General features: G+C 45.2%; 1 protein-coding gene across 1 annotated transcript in view; it reads right to left on the bottom strand.

The window, feature by feature from the left end:
• LOC113406058 (ralBP1-associated Eps domain-containing protein 2-like) overlaps positions 1-20,633 on the bottom strand; it is a 140,884-nt gene extending 120,251 nt beyond the window's left edge. The window contains exon 1 of the mRNA XM_029910713.1: positions 20,432-20,633. The gene's annotated coding sequence lies outside the window, so the exon portion shown is untranslated. The remainder of the gene's footprint in view (positions 1-20,431) is intronic.
• Between the last annotated feature and the right edge of the window lie 1,677 nt (positions 20,634-22,310).

The following is a 22,310-nucleotide window of genomic DNA, read 5'->3' as shown; positions in this document are numbered from 1 at the left end:
GACACAGTATTCCAGCAGAGGTTGCACCAGTGCCAAATACAGAGGTAAAATAACCTCTCTACTCCTACTTGAGACTCCTCTGTTTATGCATCCCAGAATTGCATTAGCCCTTTTGGCCACAGCATCACACTGGGAACTCATGTTTGGCTGATTATCCACCATGACATCCAAATCTTTTTCAGAGTCATTTCTTCCCAAGATAGAGTAATCCGTGCTATAGGTATGGCAATGGATTGATGCAACTCCCCAGCAAATTCCTTTGCTAAAGGTGGGGCCAGCAATGGAGCAGATCTGAGTGAAGTAGCTGTCAGAACTGCCAGGCAGCCAGCTGAGGCGGAAGCAGATGCAGACTGGAACAGGGTATGGCTAGCATGAAGACAGGCATGGGCTAGAGCCAGCTGGAGCACTAGCAAGAGCCAGAGCAAGAACAATCTGTTGAAATTACTGACAATGGGAGTGTTCCTGGCCAAGTAGTGACACTGAGCAGTCTTGAGAGACTGCTTCCCTTAGCAGCCTATATACCTGCTTTGGGGTCACCCAGTTGAGTCCTCATCTATGGACTGGCTGAACCCTGGTTGAATGGCATGGGCCCTGTCACAAGACCTGCACCTCTGATGATTGATCAAACTCTCTGGCTCAGGGATGACTCGTCAGGTTTAAGCAGGGTCAGGGTAACTTGGGTTTAGACATGCTCAGAGGTGACTCATCACAGGATGGCCAGACCAGCTGACAAAGGCCAGGAGAGGGGACAAACTTATGGTTCACTGGCCTTTTCCCAATCCTCACTACCAACCATGGCATTGATGTCTTCTGCACATGGGTTTTCCATGCATGAAGATCCCTTTGGGCTGGAAAAGCGGGAAAGAGGGAGTTAATGCTGCAGTGAAGGGACTGACAATGCAATGTCAATAAGCTATGAAGACCAACTGCTTTCTTTATTCTTCCCTTGGTCTCGCCTCTTAGCCACACAGAGCACAGTTCCATTGCAGCAGCCTTGGGAAAGCAGCTACATGTCAGTATTAACTAGCTGCCTTTCTTCTCCACTGGCCCTTGTAAAGGGGAACCAATAGTGCCCTATTACACATTTGCTCTCATTACATAGGAACATGTAGGATCTCACTTATGCATTACAAACAGGGCTTTCAAAGTAGGTTGACAACATCTGTGTTAAGATGTCTTGGACAAATCTATTGTATTTCATTTTTATAAAGGTTAAAAAGTAATTGCTACTAAGAGTGTAAATATTTAGTAAATTTCCCCAAGACATCAAAGTAACAAAATCTATTACAGTGAGACGTGTTGCTCATGTCCATTCCATTGTAGGCGTGTGTGCTCGCCACATGCACCGGTGCTGGAAGTTTTGTATCAGTGGTATCCGTAGGGGACCGGCTCTGGCGCTCTCTGGAGTGGTGCACATATGCACCTATATAAGGGGTGCCGCCGGCTCCCTCAGTTCCTTCTAGCCAGAACTCCGACTGTGAGGAAGGAGGGCGGGTCATGGAGTGGACATGAGCAACACACCTCGAAGAACAACAGTTACAAAAGGTAACAGTCTTTTCTTCTTCGAGTGCGTGCTCATATCCATTCCATTGTAGGTGACTCCCAAGCAGTATCACCAGAGGCGAGTAGGAGTTCATGGATGTGTCGATTGCAACACAGGTCTGCTGAAGCCAGCGTCATCTTTGGTCTGCTGAGTGCTGGTGTAATGTGTCGTGAACGTGTGTACTGAAGACCACATCGCAGCCCTGCAGATGTCCTGGATAGGGACATGCACCAGAAAGGCAGCGAAAGACGCCTGAGTCCTAGGCGAGTGAGCCTTCACTATCGGTGGAGGCACTGCCTGCACTGACTCATAACAAGTATGGATGCAAGTGGTGATCCAATTCAAAATCCTTTGAAAGGACACCAGAAGGCCCTTCATCCTGTCAGCTATCACGATAAAGAGCTGGGTAGATTTGCAGAAGGGCTTGGTACGCTCCAGGTAGAATGCCAGGGTGTGCCCGACATCTAGAGTGTGCAACCGCCTCTCCTCGTTGGTCGTGTGAGGCTTTGGACAGAACACCGGGAGGAAGATATCCTGGTTGACATGGAAGTGCGACATCACCTTAGGCAGAAATGCCGGGTGGGGCCATAGCTGGACCTTGTCCTTGTAGAATATTGTGTATGGGAGCTCCGAAGTGAGGACTTTCATCTCAGAGACACCTCACCGAGGTAATCACTACAAGGAATACAACCAAGAAGCCATAGGCTCAGAGGGTTGACCCGTGAGCCTGGAGAGGACGAGGTTGATGTCCCACTGGGGAATCAGGTCCCAGATTGGCGGAAAGAGCCTTTCAAGAACCTGATCAACATCTCATGCGAGAACACCGATCTACCTTGGACGTGAGGATGTAAGGCCGATATGGCTGCCAGGTGCACCTTAATCAAAGAGAAGCCAAGACCCTGGTGCTTTAAGAGAAGCAGGTAATCCAGGATGCACTGCAGAGATGACTGGGTCGGGGAGATGTTGCGCTCCAATACCCAGCGGGAGAAACGCTTCCACTTTGGCAGGTAAGTCGCTCTGGTGGAGGGCTTTCTGCTTTCCCAGAGAACCTGCTGTACCAGACTGGAGCAGGCCTTTTCTCTAGATTCAACCATGCAGCAGCCAAGCTGTGAGGTGGAGAGAGGTACGGTTTGGGTGCAGGAGCCGACTGTAATCCTGCGAGAGTAGGTCTGGGTGGCTGGGAAATGACCACGGGGCTGCCCTGGCCAGGTCCATGAGCATGCCAAACCAATGCTGGCGAGGCCACACCAGGGCGATCATAATGACCCAGGCCTTGTCCCTCTTGAGAGGACTTTGCTGATGAGCGAATTTGGCGGAAAGGCATACATCAGGTCCCCTGACCATGACAGGAGAAAGGCATCGGAAAGTGAGCCTCTGCTGAGGCCTTGGAGAGAGCAGAACTGATGACACTTTCTGTTCTGCCTGGTGGCGAACAGATCCACTCTGGGAGCTCCCCACTTCTGGAAGAGCACTCTGACGACCTCCGAATGGAGGGATCACTTATGGTGAGAGAAGAAGGACCTGCTGAGGCAATCTGCCAGCATGGTCCAGACACTGGGAAGGCGCGAAGCTTCCAGGTGGATTGCATGCTGAATGCAGAAGTCCCACAGACGGAGGGCCTCCTGGCCAAGAGCCGACGGACGCGCTCCCCCCACCTACTGACATAGAACATGGAGGCCATGTTGTCCGTCAACACCTACACCACCCAACCGGACAGTTGGGGAAGGAAGACATCGCAAGCCAGACAGATGGTCCTGAGCTCCCTGACGTTTATATGTAATGCAAGCTCTTTCGAGACCATAACCCTTGAGTCCGCAGCATACCGAGATGTGCTTCCCAACCGGGGTCGGACACATCCGAAATCAGGGAGACCGTGAGTCACAGGCTCACGAACGGCACTCTTTCCAATACCAACATTGCGTTGGACCACCACTGCAGAGAGGTGACCCTTGTGATTACCTTGTCTAGGTGATGTCTGTCCGGGGAGTAGACCGACACCAGCCACATCTGGAGGGGACACAGCCTGAATCTTGCATGGTGGACAACATACGTGCATGCTGCCGTGTGACCCAATAGTCTGAGACAGACCCGGCCCATGGTGAGCGGATGTGCGGTGACGCTGGCAATCAGGTCTGACATTACCCTGAACCTGGCCTCTGGGAGAAATGCTCTGGCTTGGGTAGTGTCGAGTACTGCTCCGATAAACTCTATCCATTGGACCACGATTAACGTTTAGTTTTGTTCGTTTATCAGCAGGCCCAAAGCGTGACAAGTGGCTTGCAGCATCTCAACACTGCGCTGGACCTGGATCAGCCCTTGATGAGCCAGTTGTCGAGCTACGGGTAAATCTGGATACCCAGACGTCTGAGGTAGGCCGCCACCATTGACATGCATTTCATAAGCACCCTTGGCGCCATTGCTAGGCCAAAAGGGAGCACTGCAAATTGGTAGTAGGCAGTCCCAACTACAAAACGTAGGAACGGTCTGAGACTGGAATATCGATATGTGAAAGTACACATCTTTCAGATCAAGGGCGGCGTACCAGTCTCTCTGATCCAGGCCAAGGATACTATGTGGAACTTCAACTTCTTGAGATATTTGTTGAGGCTCCACGGGTCAAGTATGGGACACAGACCCCCCCTTTGACTTTTGGGATCAAAAAATAGAGGGAGTAAAACTCTTTCCCCCTCAAATGCAGTGGGACTTCCTCCACGGCTCCCACACGCAGAAGGCCCTGCACCTCCTGAATGAGCAGATGCTTGTGAGAAGGGTCCCTGAAGAGTGATAGGAAGGGGGGGCTGAGGGCCCACCGGTCCGATGTTATAGCAGACCAGGAAGGGAGGAAGAGTGACAGATGGTTGGAAAATAACAGGGAAGCAGGATCCAAGACACACGCTGGAAGGTCGCCCTCAAGCACACTCTCTAAATACCTGCTTGCTACCCAGTTGGTTACGGGTGGAGCTTGAGTGAGCAGAGGATGCCAGCTGATGGCCTTGCCAGCACTTATAGTCCTTGTCCTTTTTGCAGAAGGGCTCCGACCGAGGTTGGTTCCTGAACCTGTGGGGCTTTTGCAGCTTAAACCGCTTCCTCACCAACCCTGGTATATAAAGGCCCAGAGAGCGCAAGGTAGCCCTAGTGTCTTTCAGGCCATGTAATTTACTGTCCGTTTGTTCGGAAAACAATGCCAGGTCATCGAATGGGAGGTCCTGGATGGATTGTTGAACCTCTGTTGATAGGCCTGACGACTGCAACCAGAACGCCCGCCTCATTGAAATGGCTGAGGCTATGGTCCAGGCCACAGAGTCTGCCACATCTAAGGCCACTTGGAGGGCTACCCTGGCTACCACTCTGCCCTCATCGAGGATAGCCAGGAATTCCTTCCTGGATTCCTCTGGCACTGAATCTGTGAACTTGGCCATGGACAACCAAATGTTAAAATCATAAGGGCCAAGTAAGGCCTGATGGTTGGCCACTCTCAGCTGAAGGATGGATGTAGAATAAATTTTTCTACCAAAGAGATCGAGCCTCTTTGCCGCCTTGTTCTTAGGCATCGATCCCAGTTGGCACTCATTGGCTGCCGACACAACCAGTGAGCTTGGGGCAGGGTTGGTATAAAGATAATCATAGCCCTTAGCGGGGATGTAGTATTTTCTTTCTGCCCACTTGGAGATGGGGGGCAGTGAGGAAAGTGTCTGCCATAATTTTCACCACTCCCTCGTGCACCGGCAATGCCACCTTGGAGGGGGCTGCTATACTCAGCACATCGAACAGGGAGTCTGAGGGCTCCACCAGTTCCTCGGTTTCCAGCTCCAGGTGTGAGGCGACCCTCTTCAAAAGCGCCTGGCATCATCCTGGGGAACAGAGTAAGAGGGCCCTGCTATCGCCTCATCGGGCAAAGATGATGAGGAGGCAGGTACAGGCTGGTCTGCCAACTCCGCTGCTTCTGCTATGGGAGTCTCAGCCGTGGCTGGCCGGCCCTGGGGAGCCTGCTCTGACTCCATGTCCGAGTCAGGTGGCGGGTGGGAGACTGTCGCTGATCACCTGTCAGATGCCCGAGGCTGACCTATGCCCCCGCGACAGGTGGAGAAATCCCTAGGGGTTCCACAGTTGCCAGGGGCAGGCCACTGGCCTTGGGGCCATGCTGCCACTGATGGTCCAGCAGGGAATGCCAATGCCCCCGATGGGTGGCCTTGGCCCGCAGGCAGGATCTCCTCCTTGCTGTTCGAGCCCAAGGAGGGGGAGACTTGTCTGGGGGACCAGGACAGTACCGAGGCCGCCTGTCTACCCCGATCCCGTCGGCTGTGGCTGTAGACCTCCATTGTGGACCTGTACGGGGGTGATGTCTCTCAGTGCTGCACCCCTGGTAAGCAGTGACAGTGTTCGGTGGATCGGCGATGGTACCCCAGAAATCGATGCCTTATGCTTAGAAAGCGGTGCTGCTCCGTAGATCGGGAATGGGAACAGGAAGATCGACGTGTCAGAAACTGTTGATGCGCCCACGGTGAACCATACCGATGATTTGGCAACCGGTGAGGGGGCTCCCGGGACTGGCATCTTGACCCTCCAGAACCATGCCATGAGCTGAGAGAGTGGCTCGGGAGCTCCTGGCACGGGGCTCTGGGGCCGTACCTCTGCGGGTCTGTGCCAGAATGCTGGCAATCGACGCCTAGAGCCCGAGGAATGCTGCCTAGAGTCTGGGGCCACGCTGGGAAATCTGGCAGGCAAGCCAATCCGCGTCTGGGGGCTGGTGGCGCTGTTCAGGTGAGCGCTGACGCGACACCCCCTGCGGTGAGGAGCAGTGCCACACTGATGGGACCTCTGGAAGAATCCCAAGCCTCGAATGGGGCACCTCAGCGGCTGGCGTGGGTGACACTGGAAGAGAAAGTATGTCTTTAGCGGCCTGAAAGGCCTCTGGCATGGACCGCACCGCCAGGTGCCAAGTGCCTCTGCCGCTTCCTGGGGTGGCGGGCGGGCCTTGAAGTTTGCTCAATCGCTCCGTGGGAGTTGGAGTCCAGAGGGGAAGAGCTGACCCATGCAGGTCTTTGCTCTCCTCCAGCTCTCTCTTTCCCTTTATCAGAGGTAGGGGAACATCCCCTCCTGGCCTTTCTTTGTTTTTAGCCGCTACCAGGGATGGGGATCGATGCCGGTAGCGCACTCCGCACCGAGGCCGCAGTGCTAGGAGCAGAGTCTGATCTTGTTGGCTGCAATGCTGGTGCGAGGGCAGACTCCATAAGGAGAGCTTGGAGATGAAGGTCCTGCTCCTTTTTGGTCTGCAATCTGAAGCTCTTGCAAATGCGACACTTGTCACCCACGTGGGTTTCCCCTAAACACTTCAGACAGCTTCTATGGGGATCACTGACTGGCATGGGTTTCTTGCAACAGTCACAAGGTTTGAGGCCCAGGGACTGGGGCATGCACCGTCCCTAGGCTAAGTCCCGTTCGGAACTAACAAACTTATTAACTCTAACAGTAAGGGAACTATAACTATAACAATTTTTAATAACTATATACAAAAAGTTCTCAACTAAACACAGTTGAGAGAAGTAAGCTTGCCAAGGCAAAGAGACGTTACAGCACTGTCACTAGCTCATACACAATCTCACTTCTGGACCATACTTTGAGGCAAAGTCTACAGCTCTCCTGAGTCCTGTCAGACCCTCCTCAGCTAGATGACAGCCACTAGAGCTGGGTCTGGAACTTTCCAATGAAATGATATTCCAAGAGAAAATCAAATTTCAGCAAAATCTAAATTTTTCATGGGAAAATTTCTATTTTGCTGGGGTTTTTTTATTTCCCTTCAGGAAAAGTAAACTGAAATTTTTCGTTTCAGGTCAGTCTGAGATTAAATTAAGGTGCTGCAGAACCTCATGGGAGTGAGTACTTCATGCCCCCATCCTCTCCTGTGTGCTGGACTCCTCAGCCAGACTATTTCTACCATGATGCACCGAGGTCTCCCTCTGACCAAGCTGCATCATGGGAATCACATGGACTACAACTAAGGCTGCATTTTAGTCACGAGTATTTTTAGTAAAAGTCATGGACAGGTCACGGGCAGTAAACAAAAATTCACCGCCTGTGACCTATCCATGACTTTTACTATATACCACTAACTAAAACTTGGGCGGGGGGCCACGGGTGCTCTGGTGGGGGCGGTCGGGGCACCATGGGTGCTGGGGGAGGTGGCCCAGGATCCTGCTACTGCTGGGGGGGGGGGGGGCGGGCCCCGGGGTGGGGGGGGGGGGGGGGGTGGGCGGGGGCTCCCTACCTGGCTCCGCATCCCTGCAGCTCCTAGGAGGCAGAGGGGCCAGGGGGCTCGTCCGCGTGCTGCTCCCCTCCCGCCACAAGCGCCGGCAACACAGCTCCCACTGGACAGGAACGGCAGCCAATGGGAACTGCAGGGGCAGGGAGCTGCGGTCACAGGCAGTGCAGAGCCCCCTGGCCCCTCCGCCACCTAGGAGCTGCAGGGTCATGCCAGGGTGAGCTGGGGAGCCCCTCACCCCGAGGTAAGTGCCCCCCCGCACACCCCAATCCCCCCCCCCTTAGCTCCCTCACACACACCCAAACTGCTGCTGCTGGCCCAGGTGCTGCTCAGCTCAGGCAGACCCTGAGCCAGCACCAGCCGCTACAGAAGTCACGGAGGTCACAGAATGTCACAGAATCTGTGACCTCTGACAAACTCGCAGCCTTAACTATGACTGGGGCACAAAGGACACCTGCTACCACAAGTTAAAAACAAATAAGTACATGAGTGTATTTCCCATTCCCTTAAAATCATTTTTCTCAGTAAAAAGTGTTTCTTTCTTCACTATTTACCCTCATGGCATTTCCAAGTTGTGAACTCTAGCTCTTCAATATTCCCTACATCCATCCTATTTAACATATTTAGCTTATTTCCTACAATTAGTTCCCTAATAGTCTCCTTCTAGGGCAGGTTGCTGTTAAAGTTTTTTCCTCAAAGTATTTATGAAAGAAATCTAGCAATGCCTCTAATACATTTGCCTCCTTCAGTTTTGGATGGTTATCTTAATCAATATCCCAGTAATTCAAGTCTCCTTTGTTGAAAGTTCTGGATTTTCAGGACTGAAGGAGTTGTCAAAATGTTTCTTAAATGAAAACAAGCAGTTCCAATGCAATAACTTCATTTCACACAGGTTTGTGCAGAAGATACTTAGCTTTTCCCCTTCCTTGACCTTCTACAGTATTAGCTTTGGTTTTAACCAATATATTACCTTGAGAAGCAGCTCTCTCCTAAATTCTTCTCTTCCCCATCACTAAACTAAAATCCAGCAAGGTCATTTTCATATCAGCCAATCTATTTGCTCTTGTGTTGAAACGCATCCCTTTGACATCCAAACAGTGGTTCCATTGACTAAAGAAATCATTTATTCACCCTAAACCCTTCTTATAAAAACATGACTTAAGGCAAAAACCTAAGAAAGAATAACACTTTGACTCAATTTCCATTCAAGGAATATGATTCTTTTAGAATATATCGAATAGCCCATCTAGAATGTGTCTTCATCTATCTATAAGTGATGAGGTAAAGATGACTGAATATTGTGCTTTGATAGCAATATCAATTACAAGGACCATGACAAATATTCTTCTAAAGGCAAGAGATAATGTATTTAGAGCTGATCAAAAAAGGGGAAAAATTCTCACAAAATTCTGTCAAAGTTTTTCCTCTGTTTATTTATCAAGTTTAAAATTCTAAACATTTCTACTAGCTCTAAATATGTTATTCTAAATTGGGGATGAACTGGTGATTGTTTCTGTTAACCTATGTCATACTTTATATCCACATTCCTGCCCTAGGTGGTGAATAAACTTGATTTTACGGAACCTACATCATGAATATAATCTTCTTCAGCAGAAAAGTCAAGGATTCAATGAAAACTAAACTAATGTCTCCAAAAGTGTTCACTCTACATCAGCTTTGAGGCAAATTACAGGGGTAGTATGGAGAGTTTGTATTGCCATTTTCTATATGGAACATTTCCTGAGGATAGATACATTATTTCAGTCTCAAAGATTGTCAGTTTAGCACCTTTCAAAGAAGTCAAGTAATAGGTTTGTAAATAAGTAAATAAATACATTAAAAGTTAAAATTAAACCAATAGCTGGGGCTCATTAGGTAAGAAAACGTTGTTTCTCTAGTAAATGTTTCCTGTGGCAGAATGAGATAAGAGAGAGAGATTTTCATAGAACTGAATCTGAAGAGTTTATTGACGACACAAGTGATTTGAGACTCATCATTTACATACAGCCTGTCCCTATAAAATTTTTTGACCTAGTGCAGAGCTTAGAATCATGACTAGTCATAATAGTAAGCCCTACATCTGGTAGTGCTTGCAAGACAGAAGAGGACCACCTAAGTCACACAGGTTTCATCTTCCTTTGCCTGTCTCTGAGCCATTTAGTCTCTGGTCAAACTAATCTAAACACCACCATCGTCTTTTTCTAATTACCCAATAGATGACTAGTAGTGTATGTAAGCCAATTTCATTCTAGAACACAATATTCATACTACAGCCAAGAGCATGGCAGATGCTTCACAATAAGAAGTTAAGGTTAAAATAATTGGAGCAAGCATGCTGAGGAATCATAGACCTAAATGAGATAATGCATCCACAGCATTTTGCCATACTACCACAGTAAAATATTTCCTATGTTATTTGCCAAATATTTCATTTAGTAAAGTATAAAACAAATTCATGGATAAAGCACAGATCTTTACTTTTGTTCTTTATCACAAATCCAATTTGTCCAATTTTTTGCAAATAAATTCTTTTCATGTAGTTAATCCTTTCCTTTGTGCTCAGCTCACATCGAATTTTATACATCCCCTCTTATGGGTGTTTATGGACTAAATGCACCTAGCAGATTGCACTTTTACACACATCATCTCCCTTGGGAAACAAACTATGAGCAGCTTTAATATGAACACCGCTGATCAAACCAGAGAATAGTTTTAGAATAATTATACACAAGAGTGTTTGCATGGCACTGTACACAAACACAAAGTTGTTTACACAATTACATACTGAATACACTAGGTTTATCTAAATATAACTAGGACAAGAGCACTCATAATGAAAAAGGTTACAGAAATACTTAGCTCTTCTAAATCATGCTCGAGCCACCTCTCTCGAAGAATCTGAGTTGCTCCCTTATGCACATCCCAATGGATCTGTGCCTCCCTCTTGCTCAAGTAGCTATTTAAATCCCTGATTTCCCCCTAGCCAGGAAAGGAAAGCCAGTGGGAAATGGTTGGCCTGGTTATGCCAATTCTCAGTGCCATTTATGGAAATACATTGGCCTAATTTTTAAAAGTGACTAGTGGTTTTGGATGCTTCAATTTTGGGGTACCCAACTTGAGACACCATTAAGGAGCCAGAGTTTTTAGAGAGTGGATGCTTACCAATTTCTGCAAATCAGTTCCCTTTAAGTTATCTCATATTGGATACCCAAAAACTGAATTACCCAAAACCACTAGTCCCTTTTGAAAGCATAGGCCCTATGTCTATGTTAGTTTAAGATGCATTAAGGCCTTTTAATGACCATTTATATAGAATACATCATGAAACTTGCTCTACTTATATATCTGAACTCTAAAAATTTAATTTAGACTAATTTCCTTGGATCTAGATTTGCATCTCCCTCTGTTTGTACAAAGCAAAGCACACTGGTGATGATTGAATAGCAATAATAATGTATTTTTTCCTCAAAGTTCTCAGTATACTATTGTCTGCCTTCCTTAAATGCTCTTTTAAATATCAGAAGGGCATAGGGTCCAAAGGCCAGAATGATATCAGTTAGGTCTATCCATACATTAAATGGGTATTACACCTCTACTTCCTGTGCACAAAATATCTCACTTGTTTTATGAGAGAGACAGAGTGGGTGAGGTAATATCTTTTATTGGACCAACTTCTGTTGGTAAAAGAGATAAGTCTCCAAGCTTACACAGAGGTTGTCTCTTTCACCAATAGAAGGTGATTCAATAAAAGATATTACCTCACCTATCTTGTCTCTCTTATATCCTGGACCAACACAGCTACAACAACACTGCAAGCAATCATTTGTTTTATGTCAAACAGGATGCTTACTTTACACAGACACATAAAACTAACAGATTTCTCATGACAAATATCCCTTCTCCAAATTATAGGCATCTGCTTCCTGCAGACAGAGCCAGGCAGGTCCCCACATCACAACATGCACATTGTTAGAATTCAGCACCTACTCCAAGCCAGTTAACTAAGTTATATTTTCAGGACCAAGAAAACTTTAGAGCCAAATTCTGTTCATAGATGCACAAGCTCATCTCAGGCTTAAGTAAATGGGAAAAACTTAGTCCTAAGGGAGAGACACATTTTTCTGTTTAAAGGAAATGATAAACTCTGACTTTCCCCAGTCAGGAATCTCATAATCCTTACACTATTGTTGTCACAACTCTCCTTCCTCTCTATCTTGGGAAGTTACCTTAAGACTGACATTCATTCCACTCTTCCCACCTAACAGCTGTTTGGTGGAGCTCCAACACTTGTCTCTTTCACAAACAGAAGTTGGTCCAATAAACAATATTACCTCACCCACCTTGCCTCTCTACCTAACAGTTCTGCAGTTTAAAATTAAGAACCAACTAAATTACTGCCATTTTTCACCCAGAATATCAGACTTAGAGGTTTTTTTTTAAATCTATGCACACTTCTGCTTTTAACACAACACTGTGGTCAAACAACTCATGGTAACCATAGTAACATGTCACCATAAAGATAAATTAACCTACTAGGCATGTAGAAGAAAAGCAATATAATTTGTCTGAATACTTTGTTTACACAGAACTACAAGGACAGTTCCAGTTCAAAAATGCAGTATTTGTGCAACTACAGTACCATCATACAACTAGTATTTGTAATCTGTGGAGCTCAAATTAATGCAGGTTGTTGATTCAAAAGTTGAAAGAATGCACTTTTCTTTATAAAATATTAGCTATGTGCTTGTAAACTATTTTAAGTCTGTAACTCTAAAATCTCTCATACATTTACAAAAGTTTAGTTTACAAATAAGGTTTTCTTATATCATAACGACTTAGTAGAAATAAAATATAAAGTGAAAATTACAGTACAGTGTAAGACTAAAGCATATCATGTAGCCAGTATGTCTGTACGGTGAATCTTACTAGCTATTCTGACTAGCTATACCTGTGTCAGTCCCATCTCTCTAATCACACATTACAGAAATTACAAATCTTACAAACATTTGATTCCCATCTTCCTGTCCCCCAGATTCTCTGCTCAATGTCTTCAATAAAACAGATTAATAGTGATTATTAAAGCTAGCCAAAACACACCTTTCTCATTGTGAAATACAGAGTAATACTACATAAAATACACCATGCAAATATAAATTCTTTATTTGTCTAACTAAATGAATTTCTCATCGTGCAATGGTACAGCAGATACTGTACTCACTGCTTGCTTGCAGTACTTTTAAAATCAGGTCACACTTGACTGACTAGAAAGAAAGAAATGCTGCAAAACAGTCATAACAGCCACCTGTTATGCAGCAATTAATATGTGTAGTATCAATATTTCAATACACTCAGGGAGCATAAACCTGATGAAATATTATTATTGACACTTTGGCAGATCCACTTCTTATGTCTAGACCTTCAGAAAAATACACTATTCAACTTTTCTCGAAAAAGTAACTGTCCTTCCAAATCAGAACAGCAGTCTATCTAATCTAGTCTCCTGTTTCCAATAGTGGTCAGAACCAGGTACTTCAGAGGAAGGTGCAAGAAACCCCATAGTGGACAATGATGGAATATTCCACACATAATGGTTTGGAAGGTAGTTCCTTTATCAATTTGTGGTTGGCTTTTGCCCTCAAACTGGAGAAATGGTCTGAAGTGAATAGGATGAAATTCAATAAGGAAAAATGCAAAGTACTCCACTTAGGAAGTAACAAATCAGTTGTACACATACAAAATGGGAAATGACTACCTAGGAAGGAGTACTAAGGACAGGGATCTGGGGGTCATAGTGGAACACATGCTAAATATAAGTCAACAGTGTAACACTGTTGCAAAAAAAAAAAAAAGAAAACATCATTCTGGGATGTATTAGCAGCATAAGTTTGTATGCAAGACACACAAAGTAATTCTTCCACTCTATTCCATGCTGATTAGGCCTCAGCTGGAGTATTGTGTCCAGTTCTGGGTGTCACATTCCAGGAAAGATGTGGACAAATTGGAGAAAGTCCAGAGAAGAGCAACAAAAATTATTAGAAATCTAGAAAACATGACTTATGAATGAAGATTGAAAAAAATGGGTTTGTTTAGTCTGGAGAAGAGAAAACTGAGGGGGGACACGATAACAGTTTTCAAGTACATAAAAGGTTGTTATAAGGAAGAGGGAGAAAAATTGTTCTTCTTAATCTCTGAGGATAGGGCAAGAGGCAATGGGCTTAAATTGCAGCAAGAGCGGTTTAGGTTGGACATTAGGAAAAATTTCCTGTCAGGATGGTTAACCACGGGAATAAATTGCCTAGAGAGGTAGTAGAATCTCCATCATTAGATATTTGTAAGACCATGTTAGACAAACACCTGTCAGGGATGGTCTAGATCAGTGGTTCTCAAACTAGGGCCGCCGCTTGTTCAGGGAAAGCCCCTGGCGGGCCAGGCCGATTTGTTTACCTGCCGCGTCCGCAGGTTCGGCCGATTGCGGCTCCCACTGGCCGCGGTTTGCCGCTCCAGGCCAATGGGGGCTGCAGGAAGCGGCGCGGGCCAGGGGCTTTCCCTGAACAAGCGGCGGCCCTAGTTTGAGAACCACTCACTGGTCTAGATAATACTTAGTCCTGCCTTGAGTGCAGGGGACTGGACTAGAAGACCTCTTGAGGTCCCTTCCACTCTTGCACATCTATGATTCTATGAAGCATAAGGATTTCTCTCTCAACCCCTCCCCATTTAAAAAAAAAATCCTGATCATAGATGTTCTCAATATCCATATAAATGGCAAGCCTTTTTTAATTATACTAAGCACTTGGCCTCATTGATATCTTGTGTGAATGAGTTCCATAATTAATAATTTACTTTTATCCGGTTTAAATTTACTGCCTTTTAGTTTCATTTATATCCCCTTGGTTTTGTATTATGAGAAAGGACAAGTAGGAGAGCCTAGATAAGTTACCATTCATTATTTTGTATAACCCTCTCTCTTCTCTATGTTAAGCAGTTCCAGTTTTTTCAACCTCTCCTCTACAGGAGTGTCTCTCTGCCTCTTATCATTTGTCACCAGTTGCTGGAGACCTATTTCTTTTTTTCTTTTTTTTTTTTTTTTTTGTGAGACAGGATGACCAGAAATGAACATAGCATTCAATCCTAACAGTCTATTTGCTTTTTTGAACCTACACATGGAGCAAATGTTTTCAGGGAGTTGCACACAATATTTCCCCAAGTGGTTACAATTAAATTAGAGCTCAGTAATGTGCATGTGTAGCACTAACTATTCCTTCCAGTGTACACTACTTTGTATTTGTAAACATTGAATTTCTTCCACGTGCCATTGTGCTGCCCATTCACTTCGCTTTGTTAGATCTGTCTGATGCTGTTCAGTTTCCTCTACTCCTGATTAACCTAAATAAATTTTGTCACTTCTCTGTCCTCTTCCTTTTCCAGATAACTAACAAACAAACAAACAGACACTGGTCCTAGTACAAACCTTAGGGGCAACCAGACATTTTATAATGTTATCTTAAAAGCCTCCTGTGAGGGATTTTATCTAAGGCTTTTTGAAACTCTAAATAAATAATGTCAATAGTCTCCTTTATGCAAATGTTGTGGGCACATTCAAGGATTTCTGGTAAACGATAGAGGCATGAGTTCATAGTTTACCACGCTGGTTTCTCCCTTTTATATCTTGTTCATCTAGGTGATTTATCATTCTATTTTTATCCTAATTTCAACCACTTTTCTACTACTGAAGTGAGGCTTACTGGTATAATTCACAAAACTGACTAACACCATTTAAGAATTAAAAAAAAAAAAAAAAAAGTATGCAACAATTTCCCCAGCATTGTAGCTGATTTTAATGAGACTGCATGTTTGTTAGCAATTCATTTTTCCCCAGCATTTCCTCTTTTAGCACTTCACTCTCTGACAATATCAATTTTACTTCATCTACATTACCTGATGGATTTCTGTGGACAACATCCCTACCTTTTTTTTTCTCCTGTTACACAAGCCATAGCACTACAGGCAAGAAAGGAAGGAAGAAACTTCCCTTCAAGCTCAAAATGTTATGCTGTGATCAACCAGAAAAGTAATGGCTGTATAAGGTTCCCTGCCCCCTCAAAGAATTATCACACTTTTTCCACAACTACAAACCCCAGAAGGCCAGCAATTTAGAGACAAGAGATTAGGGCACATGTTCTAGCCTCTGCTGTGGCCCCTGTATGCCAGCTCTACGGGCAAAAGAAGTCCCCAAACCATTTTAAACCAAACCCCATGGAATATACCTGCAGCATAAGGAAGATTTCTAAATGGCATAGAATTATCAAAATGGCCCTAATGCTGAGTCTCTCCACAGTCCACACCGCATAGTGGCTTCCTGAGAGGAGGGAGAAGGAAGCAGGCCAGGACATACTGCCTTCTAGCTATTATGAACTACCCGATGCTTCCTGAGGTTGCCATAGCAGTACAATATAAATTAGAGCAATCCCTACAGCTACTCTAGCTCAAGCTGAAGACTTCTCCATTCCCTATCTGTAGAGCCCTGAAAAATTATATTATTTTTTATAATTTATTGTTAATTTTGTTTTATCGTAGGCGGCCCAGGGGGAGGGTCTACCTATCTGTCTACAGAATCTGAGGCGCGCAAACATACATAAAGCACCTTCAGGTTCTGGCCTATGCAGAGCTCAGTTTAACTGCAATCCAGAACTGGAGCATAGGATTCCAATCTATGTCTCCTACATGGCAACGACAACCAGTACTACTAGCTCCATGAGGCAGTATAAAAGCGTGCATACTAAGCACGAAAACTTCCTTTAAATAAAAAAAGTAAAAGTCCTGTTGTCAAACAACTATTTCAAAACAAACGAGTTATCTATTAACACAAGCTAGCCACCTCTTCCTAAAATGGGTGCAACCTTTATCACTGGCAACCACATATTATACACCACTGTTTTATTTTATGTTTCCAGCATTGTATTTTCTGTGGATAAAAACTGATCAAATTGTTTTTATCATTCTTAAAGCATGCAAAGTGAAAAATAATTCAGAAAACCAACTATAACACTTTTCTTGCAACAACTTTCCAAAGTTTTTCTTTGTTAGATTATTTTTTTTCCTGGAGTTTCAACATGTTAGCTAACACCTTTGATGGGGGTGGTTGCTAGCATGGCCAACAGAGAGAATTCAGAGTAAAATTAGAGGACTGAATTAGTGTTCTGTGTAAGAATCTGAACTTGAGAATTTCTTTATTTTCATTAACTGTAAATAAAACCTGAGGACAAAATCTCTGAGAAACTAGGTTTTAAAACATGATAAACTATAGTTAAGCTTTGATCCATAGCCAATTAAGAAATTCAGTGTTGTGAAAAGACTTACAAAACTGTAGTTTGGGGTTGATCATATTTTGATTTTGTGAATTAATGAAGATGGTCTTGTTACTACAGATGATCTAGAAAGACAGAATATTTGACTTAACTAATTATTTTTATCTGAACGTGACAGAAAGCAATTTTACTTTTTCAGTTCTCTTTTTTATGAAGTTCTTGGTTACTGTTATTTTTTGATCCATCTTCATAAACTCCCCAGAAAGTCCATCTCTATGGAAAACTTTGGGACACTGATGATAAAGCCTGCCTCAATTGTTATAAATATGGTCACATGAACAACTTTTACAAAGCCTTTAGTTATAACAGACTGCTAATTTAGGGGGGACTCATCCTGCAAGCACAAAGGGCGAGATCCTGCTACTGGACCCATTCAGGCACAAGGATTCACTTGTATGGATGCCCCACTGAAGTCACTGGGGCAGGGCAAGTGTGCAGGGGTTCGCTTGTGTGGATCCAGTTGCAGGATGCAAGTTTACTCACACAAGTAGTACTAGCGAAGTCAATTATAAACCAGTTTATGAATGAACCTCTCTGTACATCATAAGGACCTGGAAAGAATTCTAAAATAAACAAGTAAAAATCACAAAATGTTGCCAGCTGAAGTCACATCCCAGAGCAAGAAAATGCGTGCAATACTATAATAAATCACACTCAAACGATACAGTACTAATATACTATGCTAAAATAAGAGCTATGGAATAAAAATGTAATAAGAAAAATCAATAATAGATTTGATTTATATAAGTAACTTCAAGATTATCAATCCAGTTTTCCTTTTAAAAATAAGTTCCTTAAGCATTCTTTCTTGTTTGAAATTCTTTTTCCTCTTTCCCAAATGTTAGTAAATTTAAGGCCCGAACCCTGCAATTAGATCCAGGTGAGTGAATTCCTGCAAGCATTCATAAGGAGCCCCACTGAATCATGGCAGATCCAAACACACTTTGTCCTTGTCTACACTTGTAGCAGTGTGTAGGATACTTGTAGCTACACACTGCAGCAGAACGCAGGCTGCGTCCACGCTGCGATGCGTAGCTAGACATGGCAGTAAAAGGCTCTGGCAGTGGAGAAAGTTCCAGCAGTGGAAAGGCAGCAGGAGGCAACACTGCTAAAAAATATCAGTGTAGATGGGGTAGGCACTGCTTGGATGCATAGAGAGTCATGTAGGGTATGCACCCTAAGGTTTTGGCGTGTCTGTACCCTCCTCACCTAAGCAGTCTCTCACCCTCTACACTGCTGTTTATACCCATGCCAGGGGGGCATGCAGTGTATGTACTCTACATACCACCGTGAGTGGGCAGTGTAGACATACCCTTTGACTCCCAACAGTGGTACTACAAGTGACTGGCAACATTTTTTCTCTGGATATTATTAAGTAAGCAGCACCTGGAACAGTGGAGGGCATCTGGTCATGGAAGTAACTTCCCCTATTGTACTTCAGAATCTCCTGGACATTATGTAAATCCAAATTAAATGCTCATTAAGAGAAGGCCTGACTGTTTCCAGGGAAACGACACAGTTTAGTCCCTGCAGGCCACAGCCAGTTATACCTGTTTGTCAACTTAGTCTTGACATTATTTGTTTCTGTTTGATATATAACAAGGATTTCTGAATAACAGCATTTCTTAAATTCCTGACAACAAAATACAAGTTTGGTGTTTTTCTTCCTAGGTTTAGTTTATTACTAACCGGAGTGTGCTACTAGACTGAGCTAATCAAAATTATTATTCCGCAGGTGGAAAAGAAGAATTAAGACCTGCTTACTATATATAAGGTAATTTCATCATTTGTAAGCATACATAATATAATTGTCTACTCTTTGTATTTACATACATTTTAAATGTTGTATTGTTAAGTTTTTTTGTGACAATCCCCAAATAAAATATACTCAGTATGATTCACAAACCTGGGATACACAACATTTTTATTATATTTATTTTGGTAATCAAAGGTGATCTAGGAATATGTCTAATGAAATTTATGATAATACTTAATTTGTTTAAAGTCTTAGTCTATGTAAAAATAAATAATATTGCATATATACCCCCAAAGGATAACAAATAATCTTGCATTCATCCCAAAGGATCCCGAATGACTGTTCATGTACACTGATGCGCAAACAATACAAAGGGCTCATATCACCCACTACTAATACGTAAACACCTAGTGAATGAAACAGCAGCTACTGAACAACTATCGCAATATTACAAGACAGTTTAGGGCAGATTAAAAAAAAAAGTTCTGATTACATATTTGTGATTGCCAAAAATACATGTCAAATACAAAGCTGTCTCAAAAAATGCTATGTACAATTGTGACAGTGCAAAGTTTACTGCTACAAATATTTTTAGAGCTGGTAGCAGAGAATTATATAGCAAACAATAAACAGTCTTCAGCTGACTATATACCTTCAACAGTTAGTGGGATACTCATTTGTTTCAGACTCTCTAGACTATTGAAAGAGTAAAAGAAGAGGGATTAAACTAGCTAAAGTTACCAAATACTCCATTCCAGTTAAAAATCTCGGAATCCTAATAATAACACAAATATTCAGAATACTTAGCACTTACAATGCATTAAATATTAGCTGGTTAAATAGCACATATGGATTCAGTGGCATACAATACTCTGAGTAGTGTTTAACTTTTCTGGATAGCTACATTCAGAACAACCTAAAAATTTTTTTAAAAGCAATAACACACAGCATACAATCTTACCAACAATACTCATGAAAAATTTAAATCCTCTTTTCTTTCTTTCTTTTTTAAAAGACAAAGATCACGACAAAAAAAATTTCGTTTTTTGTCACACAACTAAAATCCCAAATCCAGCACTCCAGACAGTTTCACCCTGTGATAGGATTTTAATGCACAACCCAGGGAAGTTCTACACATATTTTTCCAACTTTCTCGAGAGGTATCACTTGTCTGCTTAAACCCACGGGCTTATCTACTTCGTATACACAGTATAACTAGAGGGTCGCGGGGGGTGGAGGAAGAGAAGACAAGAGCGCGTGAGTGACACAAATAAACAAGAACAAAAGGCAGAGGAAACTTTCTCCCCAGGGTGCAGCTGATACACCCCCCAATTCCTCCCACGCCGAGCAGGCTAAGCCAGGGCAGGAGATTCAGCTGAGCTGGAAATATGTCCTCCCACCTCCCCTTCCTCTTTAGTGGGACACAAGGGCTGGGGTACCTAAGTGCCCCCCCGTGGGGCAGAAGGGGTGCAAGCCAGCCGAGCGGCCCCGCCCTCCGGCTCACCCACCTGGTGCAGCGTGTCCGCAGGGAGCTGCGATGCCCTGAACAAGTCGCCCACTTTGCTCCCCCCGGCGGCTGGGGCTGGCGCCGAGCCCCCCTCGGGCGCGGGCGAGCAGCAGAGCGAGAAGAGCTCGGAGTAGCGCTGCTGCTCCGTGTCGCTGAGGGGCAGGAGGAGCCCCGCTCCCCCCGCGGCTGCCCCCCCGGGTCCCGGGTCCATGGGGCGGGGGCTGCGGTGCAGCGGCGGAGACGGGCGGCGGGAGTGCGGAGCTGCGGGGAGCGAGGAGGCGGCGCTGCAAAGGGGGAAGGTGCCGTCCCCGTTCCCCCGCCTCCGCGGTGCGGCTCTGCAGTGCTCCGGCTGCCTGCCTGCCTGCCGGCCGGCGAGCCGCTCAGTCAGCACCTTTCCCTCCCTCCCCGCCTGTCGCAGGCAGCAGCCAGACAGCGGCTTAGCCCGCGCCCGCCAGCGGCCCCCGCAGGCGTAGAGCGGGACGTGCCCAGCCGGCCCGCCGCGGAGCCCGCAGTGTCACGGCTGGGGCTGGCCAGCGGGGACACGCCGAGGCGCGGGAAGGGGAGGGGGCGCCGGATTCAGCACCCGTGAGCGGGGCAGAGCGGCCGCAGCGGTGCGGGGAAGCGCGCAGCTGCCCCAGGGGCGGCAGAGGAGGAATTGCCGCCAGCCACCCCCGCTGGGAAGGGAAGGAGGGAGAGCGAGGCGACCCCCAGAGGGAAAAGGCTCTGCCGGCCTGGAGAGGTTTGGGGAGCTTTGCATAAGCTCTTCCGATCACTCGGGAAAGACTGGGGTCAGTGAAGGGTTCCCGGGTCAGAGCTAAAGGCCGGGGCAGCCTTTTGTGTATGATACAAGCTGTAACCACCTGATCCTAGGCCAGTCCCCAAACCTTACGTTCTAGCCCCTATATTCTTAGCTCCCCCCTTTGCATTGTCAGAAATGTTCAGGATATCTTTAGTGACTGAGGGCCTGGCTGTCTAGCTGTGGGGTGCTTACGTGGTCCCCTTGGATGGAGTGTCTGAAGGACCGGCCAGGCTTCAATGTGTTTATCCTCACAACACTCCTGTTAGGTAGGGAAGTGCCATTATCCCCACTGTACAGCTGGGGAACTCAGCACAGAGAGGCCAGGTTACAGAGGAAGTTTGTGGCAAAGCAGGGAACCTAAAACCAGGGCCAGCTCCAGCATTTCTGCTGCCCCAAGCAAAAAAATAAAAAAAAGCTGCGATTGGCAGCAGCAGTTCAGAAGCAGGTCCTAGAGGGAGTGAGGGACCTGCCGCCCCCGAATTGCCGCAGGTGCCGCCCCTCTTCCTTGGCCGCCCCAAGCACTTGCTTGTTAAGCTGGTGCCTGGAGCCGGCCCTGCCTAAAACAGACCTCCCAAGGTAATACCATAACCACAAGACTAACCTTGCTCATTTTCTGAAGTACTGGACACCCACGCATCCTCGCCTTCACTGGAAGGTGGTGGGGATGTTCAGCATTGCTGAAAATCAGACTAGGCTAATGTAAGTTAGTTAACCGTTATACTTGTCACACTCTCACTGCTGCCCCTCTAATGCTGGCATGGCGGTGGTTTTGTATGTGCATTTGGCTGCAGTGCTTCAGCCAGCCATCCTTACCAGAGCTGCCCACCTTCCCTATGAAGTCAAACCAAGGGGAGTTCCTGACAAAAAAAAGCTGGTGTGCGTTCTATGTATACTATTTCTGATTTGGAGACAGCATTCATATGTTTCTATTTTAGTTGGGTTTTTTTTAAGACACTCTTTTACTGGATATGTGTTACAGTCAAAATCCTTTTTAAATAGTACCACCTATTGCCAAAAATGCCACTTGAGTGCTTTGTATAAGATAATTCAATCATTCAATAAACTAAAATGGGGCTTAATG

This window comes from Terrapene carolina, unplaced genomic scaffold, assembly GCF_002925995.2.
Source record: "Terrapene carolina triunguis isolate 2854851 unplaced genomic scaffold, T_m_triunguis-2.0 Scaffold22, whole genome shotgun sequence".
Taxonomy (NCBI): Eukaryota; Metazoa; Chordata; order Testudines; family Emydidae; genus Terrapene; species Terrapene triunguis.
The sequence above is the reverse complement of the archived record's forward strand: the minus strand, read 5'-3'. Positions and strand labels throughout refer to the sequence as shown.